The sequence below is a fragment of the Protopterus annectens genome, chromosome 6.part1 (assembly GCF_019279795.1).
Source record: "Protopterus annectens isolate FY-2018-M chromosome 6.part1, PAN1.0, whole genome shotgun sequence".
Lineage (NCBI taxonomy): Eukaryota > Metazoa > Chordata > Ceratodontiformes > Protopteridae > Protopterus > Protopterus annectens.
The window spans coordinates 559,951,210-559,970,409 of NC_056738.1; the positions used below are offsets into that span (position 1 = coordinate 559,951,210).

The window sequence follows — 19,200 nt, forward strand, 5'->3', positions numbered from 1 at the left end:
TAGCACTGTTTTGTACTAACTAGATTAACAACATAGTAACTAAGTAAATCTCACAACAACACCTTACATATGCAGTATTGAAAACCGCACTTCAGCACTCTTCAATTTTTACTAACTTACAATTTGAAAAAATTGAGTATACCTTCAAAAAATTGGGGAAAAAAAACAAAAAAAGATTATCCAACTAAATACAATTTGTTAATATATGAGTAAGCCTGCTGGGCTACTGATTGTCTCAGAAGTAACTTTTCATATTTTTTGTGAGTTAAACTGCTGAAATTGTGAGGGCAACTTTTGAGGTCATGGTGATATAGACAGATGAAGAACTAGCTGTGTTAAGGAAATGGATAGTATTTAATGTAGTGGCAGGGTGACATAAAATATATATTGCACAGGGGATATATCAATGCTTTGAATGCTTGCTTGATCCTTAAATGTTTATTGCCAACACAGCATTCCTTTGGTATTGCAATATCTATCTCATATCGCTTACTTAGAAGCGATCTCTGCTTGACCTACAAAGCCATGTTTGACCCAGAGCTGTTAGATATGCTAAATCTGAAGAAATCCCAATCCCTCTATGTCACACACTCCAGTGACCTCAGCCTCATTACCACAATAAACAGAACATGCTGGAGGGACAGTTTCCTAATCCAGAGACTACCCATGCTCTGGAACAGACTTCCCATTCACGTCAAGCAGAGCACTAGCCCTCTTCAAGAGAAATCTTGACGAGTGGATGGACATTAGAAAATTCACCCCAGGGATCACTTCAGTGTCCTTGCTCGATAGGGGCACTGGGAACTAACATTGGGCAGCAAGAAGCAAGGGAATATTTTTGGGATAGGCTTACATAGGCTCCAGGGCCAATAGCCTAGTACACACCTATGAACCTATAAACCTATAAACTACAAAAAGCATCCCTCTGCTCTGTAGATATTGCAGCATAGATGCAAACAATGGTGTGTATGATCTTATAATCCTAAACTAGACCCTTGATGCTGTCAATACCCCATAAAAAGAAGCTCAAAGTATGTGGCTGAATGATGCCATTTCACACAGAAGGAACAATGGCATCTATGCATCTAATGATATAGTTCATACAGAAGGCAGCCTATTGGGGGGGGGGGGGTCAGCTTGTTTATGCTGTTTTTTTGGTCAAGAACTGGGTATTTTTGTGGTACTCCATGTCCACCAATAATCTATGAGACACTGTTGTATGTGGGCAAACACACTGAGGGGTACAATACCAATAGATGTTGGGCTTTGTTTGAATGTGCTTTTAGATGTATAATATAATACTGCATAAACTATCACTGCATGTGGGCACTGAGGGCATTGTATAAAAAACAACTTTACTACTGCAGAACAGCAATGTATGGGATTCTATCCCAGCAATGCAGCTCCTTCTTCCACCTGCCCAAAACAAAGATTAAACAAAAGTAGAGAAGACTGCTTGGTGAGCATGGGATGATGAGTAGAAGATAACATATAAAAGGACAGTAAGCTATTTGGTGTTGTTAGAACCCCAACAATGTCAGTAGAATGCATCAAAAATGCATGAAGCTCACAGTATTTACTAACCCAATGTGTTCATTAAGTACATGCATAATGAGTATTAGTGACAGTACAGCATAAAAAATAATGTTAGCAAGTCACTGGATTTTTATTATTTTCAAAAATAAAATATAAGCCCCCTTAATTATACTGCAAAGTATATATAGATCCAGATCCAGAAATACATTTTATTGCTTTTGTGGGTTACTAGTACTTTTTCCATAGAAGGTAGAATTTTCACACTTGAGCATCACAAAATAGGTAGGGATACAAAATATTTTCACATAGTAATAAACACTATAAAAATAAATGGTAAGATTGTCCTTTTCTGTACAAACTATGTTAAAATGTTAATCTTTACCACAGCAAACAGAACAATATACATCATGCATATGTTCAGAAAACAGAGTTATGAGCTTGTGTTACGTTATTCAGTTTCAGAATGTATACACTATGTCCCTTCCCCATCACTTAACGCAGTTTCAGAAGTTGTACACTCTGTACCTCTACCCATTATTTGACAATCCATGATATTAAGCAATTCAATAAGATGCAACAGTGACAGTTAAATGTGATGTTAATATTATGATGCTGCATCTGATAGTTAAATTGGCTTTGACTTTTCTGTTTTTATCTCTTTTTCTCATTTCTGTAGTCAACGTCTCAGATGGTAATATGTAATATAGACTGACATTTACCAGCTATTTAGCAACAACTGATGATCTGATGATATATGAATGATAGACAATTAGTTGTGAGGCAAAAGCCACCATGGTCCATAGAGTTGTATTTATTTATTTGTTACTGAAGAATAGTAGCATTTAAAAGAAGTAAGGGTTGCTTAACAAAACAATTTTTCTACTGATGAGGCATTGGAATATCAATATTCCCTAGTGTTATAGTCCAAATGAAAAACAAAGTCTGCATGAGTATCTTCAAATAAACATTTCCAGAGCATCAGAGTACTCTAGGTTTCAAGTTCATAAAATTCAGCCTTTAGCATGTATATGCATAATCCCACCCCTTCCACATCTTTGCATCATCACATTCAGTTTGAGGACTATATTATTGTTAGCTTAATTCTTTAGAATATTGGAATACTACAGCATGTAAAAAGCATTTCATACATCAGTTAAGCACTCAAGATATTTAATAATGAATCAGACAAAAAACTTACGAAATATTCTTTGGCATTAAGTCTACCCAGGAAAAATTGTATACATACCATGCAAACTATGTTTCATCCATGGCAGAGGGTGATTCAATGGAAGACCAGAAACGAGGGAAGAGCAAAGGAGGAAGGTTGCAGGGAAAGGGGAGAAAGAAGTAAACTGTCGTGAGAGACAGTCAGAGGTATGTTTTAAAAATTTAACAGACTTGAATCTCCCCGAGTACCATGGCACCAACACTTCACAGCAGAAGATGAACTTTAATTTTAGTCAACCTGTTGGCTCTATGTTTAAGAAATTTGATTCAGATGTAATGTTAGAAAATGTGAATCAAGTAAGAAATAACTTGGAAATTGTTAATTTATCGGATTTAGTTTTTACTAAAGCAATGGAAAGTGTTTTGGTCAAACGCACGAAATATATGCCTACAGTTTTTCCTTCATTGGTGAATATAATAAAGGAGATCAAAGTTTTCTGTAGGAAGCTAAATCTGAGGGTGTTTTTGGTGTTAAAAAACAAAATGTTTGTTTAAAAACGATGTTTGTGTATTAACTAATGTAAATATTGAAACTGAGGACAATTCTTTGTTAGACATTTCAGTGCATGAAAATCCTTTAGTTTTTTGGGATGAGGAAAGTGAAGATTCAAAGGATGAAAGTAATACAAATGAAGGTTTTTTAACTGGGTATAGTAAATTAACAGTACCCAAAGTGCCATATGTTAGTCCTTTCATGTCCCCAAGAAGCACTCACGTTATTAATATTTTTGAAAGTGTATTATGTAAACAGGTGGAATTTGCATACAACAGATGCTTATCTGGGTCAAAATCATGGAATTTGGATAAAGCTCAATGGTTAGCTCTGAAACAACTTTGAACTGTGACTGTTCAGTTTGCATTCACACAGGCAGATAAAGGAGGGAATTGGGTAATTTTGAATAAAAAGGATTACAGCAACATGGCTTTGGATTTGTTAAAAGATGTCAAGGTGTATCGAAAATTGAGTTGCAATCCAGTAATGGAATTTAATAATTCCTTGTTAGAACTTTTGGAAAGGGGAGAGAGACTGGGATTTTTTTCTGGTGGAGATGTTAAAAAGTTGTATGCAAAATCTCCTAAAGATGCTATGTTTTTTGTTATCCCAAAAATTCATAAGTGTCTAGAAAACCCCCCTGGTAGACCTACTGTCTCAGGGGTGGGTTCATTTTTACAAAATGTAGGGATTTTTCTGGATTGCCATATCTCCCAAGGATATAATCTTACATCAAAAATATGGCTCATATTGGAAGAACAACGAGATGACTGGGTGCACGAAGATAAGCCCAATGCAAAATAAAAGTTCCAACAGCTTTATTCGGTACAATCTCCACACAAGGAGCTCAGTAAATCCACAGGAATCAAATGCAAATGCTATCTATATACTATATGCAATTGTGTGGAAGTTTTTTAATAACAACTATACATATATCCAGTGCATGGATCCTGTAAGGATTTGTGGATAGATTGATTGATCAATTAATTTTTGGCGCCTAATTAGATATATAAGGGTATGTTTCATGAGTCTCTTGGTTCTGATGAAATCTGCTATGCAGATGAAAGCGCTCAACCAAGTTTGCATTTGCATTTGATTCCTGTGGATTTACTGAGCTCCTTGTGTGGAGATTGTACCGAATAAAGCAGTTGTAACTTTTATTTTGCATTGGGCTTATCTTCATGCACCCAGTCATCTCGTTGTTATTATAGTCTAGTTTGACTTTTGGTTGTTACTGGGTCTGATTTCGTGATGGCTGAAGTGCCCGAGGGTTCGCCGGCTCTTACTGATCGAGAAGAGCTTGTCTCTTTAAGAGCGGAGGTTACGTCTTTACAGGCTGACGTCGCAAAACTGTTGGATATGGTAAGCAAGTTTTCGTTGCTTACCAATTTGGACAAAGAACAGGCACTGAGGGTTCGTAACGGAGGGGACGAGGTAACTGCCTGCAACGGAAGTGTTGAATCTGCCGAGGCGAACGACCGAGACAGGCAGAAACGTAGAACGGATTCTGAACTCAATTTAAACAGTTCATCCGAAATACCGAATGCACAACCCCATCACACTAAAGGTTCGTTTTCCGAAGGGGAGGCACATAAGCGGTCATACAGACTGAACCTAAAGGAAGCAAGTGTGGAGGATAACCACCTGAATATTTCTTTGGATGCTGATTGTACTTTCGACTTCAGCTTGTTCCATTTAGATGACGAATCGCAGAGATTGGGGGCTAAACCTAAAAGGAAAGATGTGAAAACCTATTCGTTGGTGGCCCAGCGGCATGAGTCACATAAAGGTACTGTTACAAACAATAACTCTAAAAAAATAAGGTCTAGCCCCAAAGACTCACAAAGTGTAAAAAATAAGAAAAGTGGACATGCAGTGAATGATAAATGTTTTAAACAGTTTGATGTTAACAAATTCATCGATAGGGATGTAGTGTTTATGCAAAATGAAAATTGCTATGATTTTAACAGAACCCCGACCAGACCTGAGGAGGGCAATATTAAGCAGAAGATATATACTTTAGGCAAGAGGCTCTTGCAGGCCAAAAGCATTAAAGTTGACAATTCTTATTTAACACAAAGTATTGGTTTAGGTATTATACCCAAGGGGTTACGATTTTTTAAATTACCATTGGGGTTGGAATATTCTGAGAATGTGGTACATGAATTTAACAAGTTGTTTGACCAGTTTGGTATTTTATATATGGAGAAACTGATTAAATGCAATGAGGAAAAACTGGTTCATTTAACCAATGAGATTGATACATTAAACGAAGAAATATTGCAGGATGAACATTTTGATCAATGGTGTGACTTGTACCACAAACAGTTCAGTACAGTGGAATACAAGGTGAACAATATTGTGAATAGAAAGAAAGGCAAAATTGATAGAAATATTATGTTGTATAAGCAGCAGAGAGTATATGTGTGGCCCCAGAATAGGAGTAATGTGAGTAGACCTAACAAAGGTAAAGAGACTTATAGAAGGGAAAGGAACGACACATGGAGATTGGAGGATGATCAGAATTTTCAGGGGGGACGATTTCATCCAGCACCCAAAATTTACAGGAAGAGATTTTAAATCATGATTCTACTTTACAGGCGGGTCATGTTAGACCTGAGTCCAGTGGTCCCCAGTTAAATAAACCTGATATTTCTACATGCTCCACAAATACTTACGTCAAATCTGTTATTATACAGTCATTTAAGGGCATGCAGGTATATAATTACACAGACACTGCCATTTCCGAGGAATTTTGCACCTTATTTTGTAAAGGGATGAAATTCATTCCCACCACCAAGTTCAATATTTTTGATACTATAAAGGAGACCAAATTATTTTGTAGAAGAATGAACTTGGCCATTCAATTTAAGGATACCAACTACGATGACAATATGGTGCAGTATGATGATGGTTATCAGGTTAGACTGAAAAGGAAAAGTACCTATGTCCCAGGATACAACCCCATTGTAGCCCAATACGAAAAATTGGTTGCCAATGACATATACTGGTTTTCGAACCAAACCAAGAAACAAGTTTCACAATCTTCTGTCAATCTACAGGACAACCTTTCAGTGGCAGAAAGGGAGTGTTTAAATACAGTCATAAGTAACAGGGACCTTAGAATTATGAAACCGGGCAAAGGGGGAGGGATTGTGTTATTTAACACTATTGATTACAACCACGAAATATTGAACATATTGCATGAATCCGGAAACTATGAAGAAGTGTCTTCCAATCAGGTCAACATTGGCTATCAGCGCATTGACCTTGCAATTGAAGAGTTTCTACTTGATAACAGGATTACGAATGAAACATATGAGTTCATGAGAACGGAATTTCCAAAGATGGCCACAATCATAGGGATTCCGAAAATACATAAAAATGTCAACAAACCCCCTTTTAGACCTATCATTTCAGGTTCTAGGTCCAAAACATATAACATCGGGGTCACTATTGACTCTTGGACAAAGCAAGTATACAACAATGTTGAACATCTAATTAAAGATTCTTGGAATTTTTTGAGTAGATTAACACCTATGATTTGGCAAAAAGGGCAAACTTTCATAACTATAGATGTCATCGATCTCTTCTCCTGCATTCCCAGGGAGAAGGGACTGGATTTCTTTTTTGATGGTTTAAAGAGATATTCGGGGTTGAGTTTTGAGAAAATCAATTTGTTAGTAGATATGATGAGGTTAATTCTTGACCACAATTACCTGCAATTTCAAGGGGAATTATTCAGACAAAGCAAAGGAGTTGCCATGGGGGCTTCCTGTGCCCCAGTTTTTGCTAACGTGGTAATGCTCGAATGGGAATCTTTGTTTGTGTTCCCCAGTTCTTATTACAAATATGTATCCTACTACAGTCGATATTTGGATGATTTATTTGTCCTATGGAATGGACCAGCCCATCTGATACCAGAATTCATTGATTATCTAAATAACACAACTGACTTTTTAAAATCACGTATAAGGTGGAATCTCAGGGTATAGCCTATTTGGATACGTATATATCCACCACTGAGAGTGGATTTCAATGCAAAATATATAGGAAAAAAACATTCTCGAACGATTACTTGTATTATAACAGTTGTCATCCACCCCACATTTTCAAAAACATTTTTAAAGGCCAGTGCATCCGTGCCGCTCGTATGTGCTCGACTAGGGAGACTATGGAGAGAGAATTAAGCATCATACATGAAATGTTTTCTAACAGGGGATATCCGGACAGTTTGATTCAACCTATAAAAGTTTTTGTTATGAAAGAATGGGGGAACAAATATCCAGCCTTATTAGGAAAGCCTTTTGTATCACAAGAGAAGAAGAGAGCAACAGTAGGTTGTATTTGTGTTCTTACGTACAGTCCATATGTTAACATCCTAAAAGAGATACTTTTGAAACACTGGAATCTTTTCAGAACATCAGAAGAGGTTAGTAGTGCAGTGGGGAAAGCCCCTACCTTTGTATACAAAACATCACTCAACATAAAAAGGATGTTGGAAAGGACAAATCCGAACTACAGAGAGGCTATTGGGAATAGATATACTAGGAAATGTGGATCATGCAAGCAGTGTAGATTCATTAATGCAGGTAAGGTTGTGAAATTGAACAACATTACTCGCAATAGTTTGCATAGTAAAGGAGGTAATTGTAATACATCTAGATTAGTCTATGTTGCCACCTGTGAGGGATGTGATGCATTTTATATAGGCAAAACAGAAAGGAGGCTCAAGACTCGAATCTATGAACATACATACAGAATTAGGAAGAGAGATCCCAATAATGCATTAAGTAGGCACATTATTGATAAGGGCAGTGAGCATTCCTTTCTGTTCAGCATCATAGATATTATAGATCAAACCACCGCAGGGGGCAACTGGAAATGTTATTTATCTCTTCTTGAAAGCAAATGGCAAATGATATGTGATGCCACGACCAAACCTGGTCTCAATGACCACATTAGCATTAAACCCTTTCTCACTTTTGATAGTTAAGCATAGTTGCATTTCGTTTCTTCCATCATATATTAGATGCACCAATACATAGTTTATGCATAACATGATAAATGTTTGTATTTATTCCCACTGACTTATTTAATTATTTTAGCTAGTATTTTTCTGTACTTTTGATGATCATTTTAATGGTATGCTAGCATATATATATATATATATTTTTTGTAGATAATAGTAGTGTATCAGACACATTTTGCTGATGTATATTTTGGCCCTACATATAGGTAGTAGGATGCATCCATTTTGTCCTTTAATAATTCTTCAAAGGTTTTTTATATGCCTAAAACCAGGTCCTTTGAGTACTCATAGGGATTTTTATGGGGTCTTGAACATCGGTTTATCTAAGGAACATAGTAGGATAGTTTTGCATAAATATAGGGGTTGTGTGGTTGATTATTTATATGTACTTTTTCATATGTATTTTTTATATGTACTTTTTTATATGTATTTTTTATATGCATATTCTTATATGTATATTTAGTTTCTAGCATTTAGGATTCTTAACATTTTAGCATGTTAGTTATTCAACATGTTATAAGCTATATGTTACATTTTATAAGTTATGCCACTAGCATTATGATTTGGTTTTTATAGATTCATCATATTACTAGCATTTTTCTATATACTATATGCAATTGTGTGGAAGTTTTTTAATAACAACAATACATATATCCAGTGCATGGATCCTGTAAGGATTTGTGGATAGATTGATTGATCAATTAATTTTTGGCGCCTAATTAGATATATAAGGGTATGTTTCATGAGTCTCTTGGTTCTGATGAAATCTGCTACGCAGATGAAAGCGCTCAACCAAGTTTGCATTTGCATTTGATTCCTGTGGATTTACTGAGCTCCTTGTGTGGAGATTGTACCGAATAAAGCTGTTGGAACTTTTATTTTGCATTGGGCTTATCTTCGTGCACCCAGTCATCTCGTTGTTATTATAGTCTAGTTTGACTTTTGGTTGTTACTGGGTCATATTGGAAGAAGTTAAGAAAATCCAATGGAACCCTCACTTGTATTTTGCCTGTGTGGATGTAAACTCGTTATACACCAATATCAATATCAGAATGGGTCTAGAAGCAGTTATGAGAATGTTGGGAGAAGGACCCAAAACTACATACATTTGTCAACTTTTAGAGTTTGCTTTGATGCATAATTATTTTGTTTATGAGGGAAATTTTTATTTACAATTGGAAGGGACAGCAAAGGAGGCTTCTTTTGCCCCTTTGTATGCAATCATGTTTATGTCATATTTTGAAAATATGTTTATTTATGGAATTGATTTTTTTCAAAAATAAGGTTGTTATGTTTAAAATATTTATAGATGATTTGATTTTTGTATGTAGTGGAAATATTGGTGAATTTGATCAGTTTATGGATTTGTTAGGCCGCAATACATATATTTTACAGTTCACCTACACAGCAAATAGAAAATGTATGCAATTCCTGGATGTTGAATTTTATGTTGATGGGAATGGCTTCTTGCAGTACAAACCTTTCCAGAAGGAAACTGCAGCGGACAGTTTTCTGGAAGCAGGAAGTGCTCATCCTGATCATTTGATCAAGTCACTACCATATGGGGAATTCAAAAGAATATAAACTTATACCTGTGATGTAAAGATTTTAGAGAGGGAGTTTGCAATGGTAAAGGATAGGTTGTTAAAACGAGGTTACAACATGCAATGTATTAATGAGACCCTAGAAAAATTGGGAAGTAAAAGGGGATTTGAGAGATTAAATAAAAAGTCAGGTCAAGGCAGAAAAGCTATTGATAAAACAATTTGCATGAATTGAAAGTTGAACCCCTGTTTTTTGTTAGTAAATTTTCCCACATTTCTGGGGCACTCAGAAAGTTAGTCAATGATCTTTGGCCCATTATTTGTGGTGATGAAGTAGTAGATAATTTGTTCCCTGAGAAGGTTGTTTTTTCATATGGAAGGTTTAATAATTTGAGAAAACTATTAAGGACGAGAAATAAAACTGAGGTAGTAGAAAGGAAGGGTGTATTTCCATGTGGGGGTTGCAAGGTGTGTGGAAAAATAAAAAATGTGGATGGATGGACAATCAATGGTAAAAGTTCTTTGTAGAAAATTAGTTTAATTGTAATTTATGTGGTGTGGTCTACATCATTGCATGTGGATGCACACCATGTAAATGGTATGTGGGTAAGAGAAAGGTTAAACTCAGAATCTTAGAACATCTAGGAGAAGTTAGAAATAAGTGACTGGATAGTCCAGTGGCACAGCACTTTTGCAGTGCACATGGAGGTCACTTAGATAGTTTTTTCTTTAGTGTACTGGCAAAGCCACATTTTGAACAAAATTCGGGGGGGGGGGCAATTAATTTAAAAGAAAATTAGTACAGTTGGAATCTAAATTAATAGTTTATTTTGGCACTTTGTTCCCGAAGGGTTTAAATCTAGAAATAGAGTGGGGTATTTAGTATTTATTATTTATTTGTCATTTACAATATGATTAGGATTTAATTGCACAATATTTCACATATAGATCAATGAAATAATATTTTAAGGTGAAGTAGTACAGCATATCTATTAATACAAACATGTTTACAAAAAAAAATATTCATGTTATTATTTAGTATAATAGAGCTTAGGGAGGTTGCAATTCATATATTTTCTTATGGACAGTGTATATCTTTACTAGTATTTAATATAAATAAATTGATGAAATTATTTAATAAATAAACTTATAGGAATTTTGATAATGCACTGTATAAAATGTATGTATAATTCACTTTTGCTATTTTGTTAATGATGAAGTGTGTGTATACTATGTGGGGGGGGGCACATCTCTGTTTTGTAATGAAATGTATTTAAGCAAAGTTAATTAATGTTTTCTAATTGATTAATTAATTTATTAGTGGAACTGAGTGTGGTGTTGGACTATAAAATGCTGCCTGATTTATATGTATTCATTCCATTGAAGGCTGGTGAGGCCGAGGTACCAGAATGTGTTAATAAAAAAAACGTGGCAACTACAGCAGTGCTCTATGTGTTTTTTGAAGAGTATTCCTGTTTTTCCAGTTTCGAAGTAGCAGTTTGTGTGTTTATACAAAGGATATTGTAGCCTGGTGGTAGGATCTCTTCATCTTTGATTTGAGGCTTTAGCCAAGTTTCATTGATTACTAGTATGTCAGGGTGGGTTTGGCTTATCCAGGCATGCAGCTCTGCCTGCTTGTAGCAGAAGCTTCTTAAAGTGATTGCATACAGGCTTAGGATTCAGTAGTTGTTGGATGGTGGGGTTATGTTAAGTTGTTTTGGGTAGGTTGAGGGAAGATTTAGGGTTTGAGGTAATGGCAAGTATTATTTTTTGTGGGAAACAAACATAGGTTTCTGTATTTATTTTTGTAAAGTAAATGGCTGAGATGTATATAAGGCTTGTACATATGATAAAATGGGTATGGCAAGTTTATGGAGCTTGAGCATCTCTACATGATGAGCTGTCTTTACTGTGTTTAGAGAAAAATGTTTGTAGGAGGTGAATGGGAGCAAGGGCGGAGAGGGATATTATAATGAACAGCAGCATAAGCATACTGAAATCTTAAGTAGTTACTGTAAGAAGTTTGTTTATATGGAAGGTAGTGGGTATGGGAAGAAAGAAAAAGAATAGAAGGTTGCTGGTTTGAGACTGGGTGATTAACTGTTAGGTACTTTAATGTTTTGGGGAACACAGGGATATACAAAGAAATGAGATACAAAAAATGGTCTATAATGACTGTAAGAGAGAAGACGGTAGAAATTGGTGTTTTTGTTAGGTATTTAATGTTTGAGGGGAGGGGTGTGGAAAATGAAGAGGAGGTAGAGGGTTTATTGATTGGAAAATGTAATTATAGGTAGTGGGTGTTTCATTTGAAGGGAGACTTTTACTATTTGAAGTTTGGTAGTAATGTAAGAGATGTGTGTAGAATGATGGGAGGAGTCAGTGTGGTTTTCATTTAGGTGTGGTAGGGGTGGGGGTGGGTGGGAACTGGGGGTAGGGTAAGGGGAGTGGTGTGAGCCCAAGTATAGTGAGAGAGAATGAAGCCGGCTGCACCATGTGGAGAGTCAAGCATTTCTCTAAAGAAAACTATATATAAAGATGTGGTCACCACTGGGTAAGTGAGAGCCCTTATTTTTAAAAAAAGTTGTTATAGAACAATCCTACAGTATAGTTAGGCAATGAAATTAGCTAATAAGACAACATACGCAAATGGGATAGTTTGCTGTAGCCTGTGTCAAAAAATTCTAAAACCTTGATAGCAGCAAGCTGATAGAAATGCTGCAAGTAGAACCACTAAGGAAACTGTCTTCTGCATCACATTCCAGCTAGTGAAACTTAGTAACTGCTTTAACATTTAATATAAGCTGAGTCTATGGGTTTATTAACATGCCTAAGATGTTTAGATTTTTCACCAGTTCCCTACTCTTGCAGGGAAAGGTGTTTTTTTTTTTTTTTTGAGGGGCAAGGGATCTGCTTTCTTTAGTAATTAGTCTGTCAGACCAAGCGGGTGGGTTTAACAACAGGGTGTTTATAGAAATGTATTATCAGATAAAAAACTGATAGGGCACAAGCATACTAAGATGTCCTCAAAGTAATACATAAACAAAGATTCTAAGATCAGGAAAGGACACCATAGCTCACCTGTTTGGCATATGTTCCTGTGTACTTAACCACCTACAGATCCTATGTATAAATACCTACTTTTTTCTCCATGCCTCACGGGATTTATTTTTTACAAGTTATACATTCTAAGCTTTAAGTATAAATTAGGAAAGTGATCTCAGGAAGAAGTGGCACTTTTCAGTTTCAATTTATTATTATGTGGATTGATTCAGTTATCTGTCAGACAGACACACATTCTTACATCAAAATAAGATATCCTAGCCATGTGCTTATTCAGTTTGTCTTAAATAAATGGCAGATAATGGTCCTGGAGACTGTTGTCAGCCTAATTGGCTGGTTCATATAGTCCTCTCTGGGTATCAGACTTATGCCAGCAAAATATATTGCTTTTGAAATGGGCAAGGGAAATTGAATGATCACAGTTATAGCTACCTCTACCTCAAATCTATTCCATGCAAGGCAGAAAGCTAGTGCAGGACACCTGGACCTCACATTCAGACACAGATCTCCCAAATATACTTCAAATTCCAAAAAAAAAAAAATAGCACCATCTTGAAAAGTCAATTAACAGGGGAAATATCAAAGATATATTCCAAAAACACCAAATCAATAAAAAATCAACATTAAACACCAGAAATGCACATCTCCAACTCAAACATATTACTAAGACCGCATACAAATAGTACTACAAATAGAATAAAAACAGGAATCTGAGCTGGGACACAAATAAAACACAGTCATAAAAGCAATAAAACCTAAAATGTAAATATATTACCAAATCAGAAAAAGGCAACCCTAAAGTTAAAGAATAACATCCCAAACATATAGCAACATAGGAATGGGTAACCTACTAGTAGAAGAAGATTGAATGCTGGAGTTTTAATATCCCAATGTTTAACACATCAACAAGTATTGTTCCACCGTAGGAAATGATTTTTGGGGGAATTTCCACCTTTTCAAGTTGGTGCAATCATGGACTTAACTTGAGAAAGCCCAGTACCACTGGGTGAAAGCACTTGTTTGTATTCTGTTGGTTCTGTATTAAAGAAGATATTCGCATACAACAATGTTTGTGGATTCCACTTTTTATCATTTGGGATTACTGGTTTTTGAAAGCCAAAATCTTCACCAAAATCTCCACCATATTAGTTTAGTATGATTTGTTCTTCAATTTGTGGTGTCCTGGAAGTGTTTGTTTGCCTTAAACTCTTGGTTTCTTTTTCTTGCAATCATGGACTTATTATACATATATATATATATATATATATATATATATATATATATATATATATATATATATATGGGTCTATATTGCAACACTGAACACTTAAAACAGCGAACGATGTTACATTGACACATTTTCAGTGAAAGCTGAAAATGTTGAATCCAAAGAACAGTGATTTCTTTCCTAGGGGAAAGAAATCGCTGTTCCAACCCCCGCAAAGAAAAAAAAAAAACACATTACACACTTCCAAACACATACACACATACCCAATCCTAATTATACCCCCCCAAAAAAAACAGTAAACAACTAAATACACATATGCACATAACCCAAACATACATTTAATGAAAAAGAAAAAAAACAGTAAACATTTTAAACCATATGCACTTACCTTAACCTGCACCCTAACCCTAAGGTCAGTAACTCGCACATTTACATAAACAGCTCCAAACACATACACACTTACCTTAACCCTAATTCTACCCCCCCAAAACAAATGTAAACAACTGAAAACACATACACTTGTAACTCAACCATACATTTAACACAAAAATATAAAACAGTAAACACTTTCATACATATGCACTTACCTTAACCCGCACCCTAACCCTAAATTCAGTAACTGTTGCACAATCACGCTCGGGAACTATACTGGACAAGGGACCACACTACACTTCAGAACATGGCAAAACAACAAAATGGTCAAGTGACTTTTTTCCCCAGGGAAAGAATTTGCTAAACAGCTGCTTCACTGATTTGCCTGTTCACTCTACATGTGTCGACGAAAACGCATTTGACGTAATGTGTTTTCGTTGCACTCATAGGAACCCATATATATATATATATATATATAGATATATATATATATATGGGGCAACAGTTTTTTTTGGAAGGGGTAAATGCAGTTCACATAGTCCGATCCTCAGTGTATTCACTTTTGTCCACTTATAGTAAAAGCTGGAGGAAGAAACTAGCCATCGCCATTTTTAAGCAATCCCTTTAGCACTCACCTCTCAAATTGAGCAGGGCCTTCCATGACAACCCTAGTGCAACTTTGTATCTACCCGTCTAGTCATAAAGACTAGCCTTTAAAAATAAAAAAAATATAATCTCCACAAAGAGAAAATTAAGCAGTTTAGGAAGAGACAGGAAATTAATAAGCTGAAACAAAACAAATTCAAATAAAATAAAAGTTAAAAAAAGTTTGACTCAGTATGCATGTCCAGGGGAGTAGTAATGCTTTGCACAAGAAGTGTCTAACAACAATTGCTTAAATATATTGCTGTTATTATTTGAGATTTGAGTATGTCATTCATTTTATCAATGTGGGCTTGTATGTGTGTGTGTGTGTGTGTGTGTGTGTGTGTGTGTGTGTGTGTGTGTGTGTGTGTGTGTGTGAATGTTTGTGTGTGTATGTGCAGATATTATTACTTATATATAATTTATATATTTTGGATGCAAAAATACTTTTCTCCACCAACAATTACATATTCTATACCAACTCTAAAAAGAGTGGAACTATTTTACAGCAAGGATATAAAAATATACCTACTAATAACAAAACAAATACTAAACAACTAAACTGAGAGATCTTTTCAAAGTATGATAATGTTCTTCTGGGTGTGCATTACAGAGAGGTAAAGACCATTCCTACCACCTGTGGCATTAGTTCTCACAACAGCTCTGGATGGTCCATAATTTCCCTGTTACACCAATCCTTTCAGATGTTTTTGCTTGTACTGTATCTGTAAAAGTAATATAGGTCAAATTTCTAGACAGGCAAAATCAATGTTGTTTGAAGTAGTGGCCAAGCAGATTTTTGAAAATAGAATTAAAACAAAAATTCTTTAAACACTCTTACACAATCTGCCACATAATTTTTCTGTTCCACTAGAAATTATTGCATTCATCATATAAGGCTGCTTTTGATCTTGCGTATTTCATTTGTATTACAAATGTATGTCTGATGTTTGTAGGTTTGTAATGATTTCACTTGCAAATGGTGATTATCATTGTTTTTTGCTTTTCTCCAAAAGTTTATCCTCTACTTGAAATTTTTTGTAGCTTTTGCAGTTTGGAGTCCCTAGAGTTCTAAGGTTCTGGAGTTTCTGTACATTCCATCATTTTCTCTTCCTTGTTTTAAATTGCATAGGAATACAGTGAATGAAAGCTCTGAACCTGAGTTCAGCTTACTTCTGTGGGTGGGCTGTTGCTGCTTCTTCATCTTGCTGAAATTGCACTATGCTCCTTGACAGAAACTGTGGCATACTGTCACCAGAAATACTAAATTCTGCTTCTTTCTACTGGTAATACTGACAGAAATAGTCAATGTAAGCTTTATATATATATATGGTTATTATGAACACTAAGAGCTGATTTATTATTTGTGAATGAATTGAGCACTCTGAAGTCAAATCTTATCTGTTGGCCACTATAACCAGATGTTCTTTCTACATGTGATATTCAAGCTTTCATCCTGTTTTGTCTTCCCTTTAGATCTTTGGTTCTACTTCTTCTCAAATTTTGACTATATCAGCCCCAATTCCAAAAGAGTTTCTCATTATAAATGAACACTTACACCAAGAGTAAGCTGAGAGTAGATGTTTTGGAACCTGGTCCCCATAGTAAGCCTTTTTATAGACGGGCTTTATACCAAAGTAAGTCACTTACACTGACTGCAAGTCTTTCTGAGTCAGGGCAGACACACTGAGCAAAATTCTTTTGGAATCTGGCCCGCTGTTGTAAATCACTAAAGTGTTAACTAACTATATATAATAGCCTTAGCAGCTTCTAAGGAGCTGATCAGTTGAATAAATCCACTAACATAGAAACCACTAGTATATAATCCATAATATAGAGGGGAGAAAAAGTTGTGTTATTGCAGGGGGCAAGCCTGCCCACATCATCCACAGGTGATTTCATCCATCCTCTGCCTTACTTATATGCTTTTCAGAGAAGGGATGGGAGTTGTATTTACACTCTGAAGTATTCATACTTACTCTGTGGTTATGTGATGATGCCCTTAGTATATTGACGTCATTGAGATTGGGGGAGGAAATCTTCTGCATATGGGATGTGGACTTTTCTATATTTGTGTGTATGCACATTACTTGCTCAATGTTACTGGGTTCTTATATAGAGGATTCTGTTTAATACAATAAATCCCTTTAATTATGCATCTGTTATAGCAGTACTCCTAATGTCCATAATGCATGTTCTTTTATGGATGATGTGCAATGCCAGATATTTTGATGATGTCTAATATAAAGTTTCCTTCACAGTCATATTTTGTACTAGCAGTAACATAACACTTAGAGTCTGTTGCATTACATAAGTGAATGCAAGTATCACAGAAGGTATAAACCTTTAATTAGCATTTTAACCTCTTAAGTGACACCCACAGAGGTTAACAAAATGCTTTACTGTACAATGAGACAGTCGGTTGTATCATTACTAAATTGACAATGCTGTCATGGTAACAAGATACCTGACTTAATTGTCAACCAACAGCATTTAATGCCAAGAAATACAAAGACTCAGAAATGTCAGTAAATAGATTAGTTTAATTTATTCTGACCACTACCAGCTTCGAAGCATTATTAGATTTTCTGCCAGAGTGTGCAAAGAGTTGCTGACTTTCCTTATGGATTACGTGTGATTGCCCTCAGCACTTTTGACATTACTAGTTTTCTTTATTCTGACCATATCATGTGATAGTACGTTGTATATTGTCAACAAGTTCTTTAGTAAAAATATTTATATAGACTGTTTTTCAATCAATCATTTTTTAGTTATTGATGAAGACTTTTAAGGGTCATTGCATCCTTTCTGTCACATACCTAACAACTTATCCCATCATTTTAATCTTGATATCATCGTTTGGGCATCAATATGCCTAATTTATATCAAGGTCATCCCAGCAATGATCTCAGATGTCAATACACGTGACTCCAGTTGCACAGCATATCTCCTCCTTGTTGCCTTACTTTGAGGCATCCTCTTCCATGTTTTGAAGATGCAGTTTATAGACTAAGACATATCATTCCAAGTGGCCCCTTACTGAAATGTCGGCACTTGAAATGCCGAATGCCAACATGCTGAAAAAAAAAAGAGTGAACATTCAGGAAAAGACCAAATCCTGAAGATCACTCTTCTCCTTTAAACTTCTTTTTTCTTTTTTTTGCAGGAGCAGGCCCCTAACCCCTAACATATATATATACCAAATCTGAGGTTACCATACCTTAGAGAAAAGGGAATATTCTGAGAAATGGCCACCACAGACTTGGTATATGTAAGTCTGTTTTTTGGCCATTCAGTCTCCAGGCTTCGGGACTTTCTCTATTGGATCCTGACATTTCAAATGGTTACTATTCTAAGCAGGACCTCACCTAATTGATTTAACACTTATGTGATCTGAAATGTCACACTGCTAGCGGCTTACATACATCCTTTCATTCCAGACCATTTTCTGAAAAAAAAAAAAAAAAACTTAAGAACCGTAAGATAAACAAATATAAATATTTTGTTAACAATAAAAGCTATTAAAACTGTACAAATAGCAATGTTATCAGCAAGAGGTATTCTTTACATTAATAACAGTCAGTGCAGTCATAGTTTTTTGCATAAATACTCTAATATATTACAAAGCACACAAACCTAGAATTATATGTTTTGCTAAACTTTCACAAGTTGTCATATCTTGGAAACCTTACAACCTAGACATACAATATTAAAACAGTTTTGTTAACCACTCATAAACTTTCATACGACAGCAAGAAATTTCTCTCGTAGTACGTTTATTGAGATTTTTACAGAAGTATGAAATCATGTTTAATTGTATAGTTAGCAACATAAATGAAATAGAATATCTCTCAAGCTGCATGTAGATATCTTACTAAAAGGATACAAGGCCAATGTGTCTTATATGGAATGATTCAAAGCCTTGTTACTACAGTTGGTATCCTAGAAGCTACTAAGAGGTGACCTGTGTCTGGCATAGAAGGCATGCTCCATTGCAGTACTGATGGATTTATTGCACATCAGCAAGTCAAATGACATTATGAACACTTGGTCAAGGGAT

General features: G+C 35.5%; 1 protein-coding gene across 1 annotated transcript in view; it reads right to left on the reverse strand.

Moving 5' to 3' along the window:
- LOC122805674 (neurexin-2-like) overlaps positions 1-19,200 on the reverse strand; it is a 2,559,176-nt gene that overhangs the window by 179,803 nt on the left and 2,360,173 nt on the right. The window lies entirely within an intron of this gene.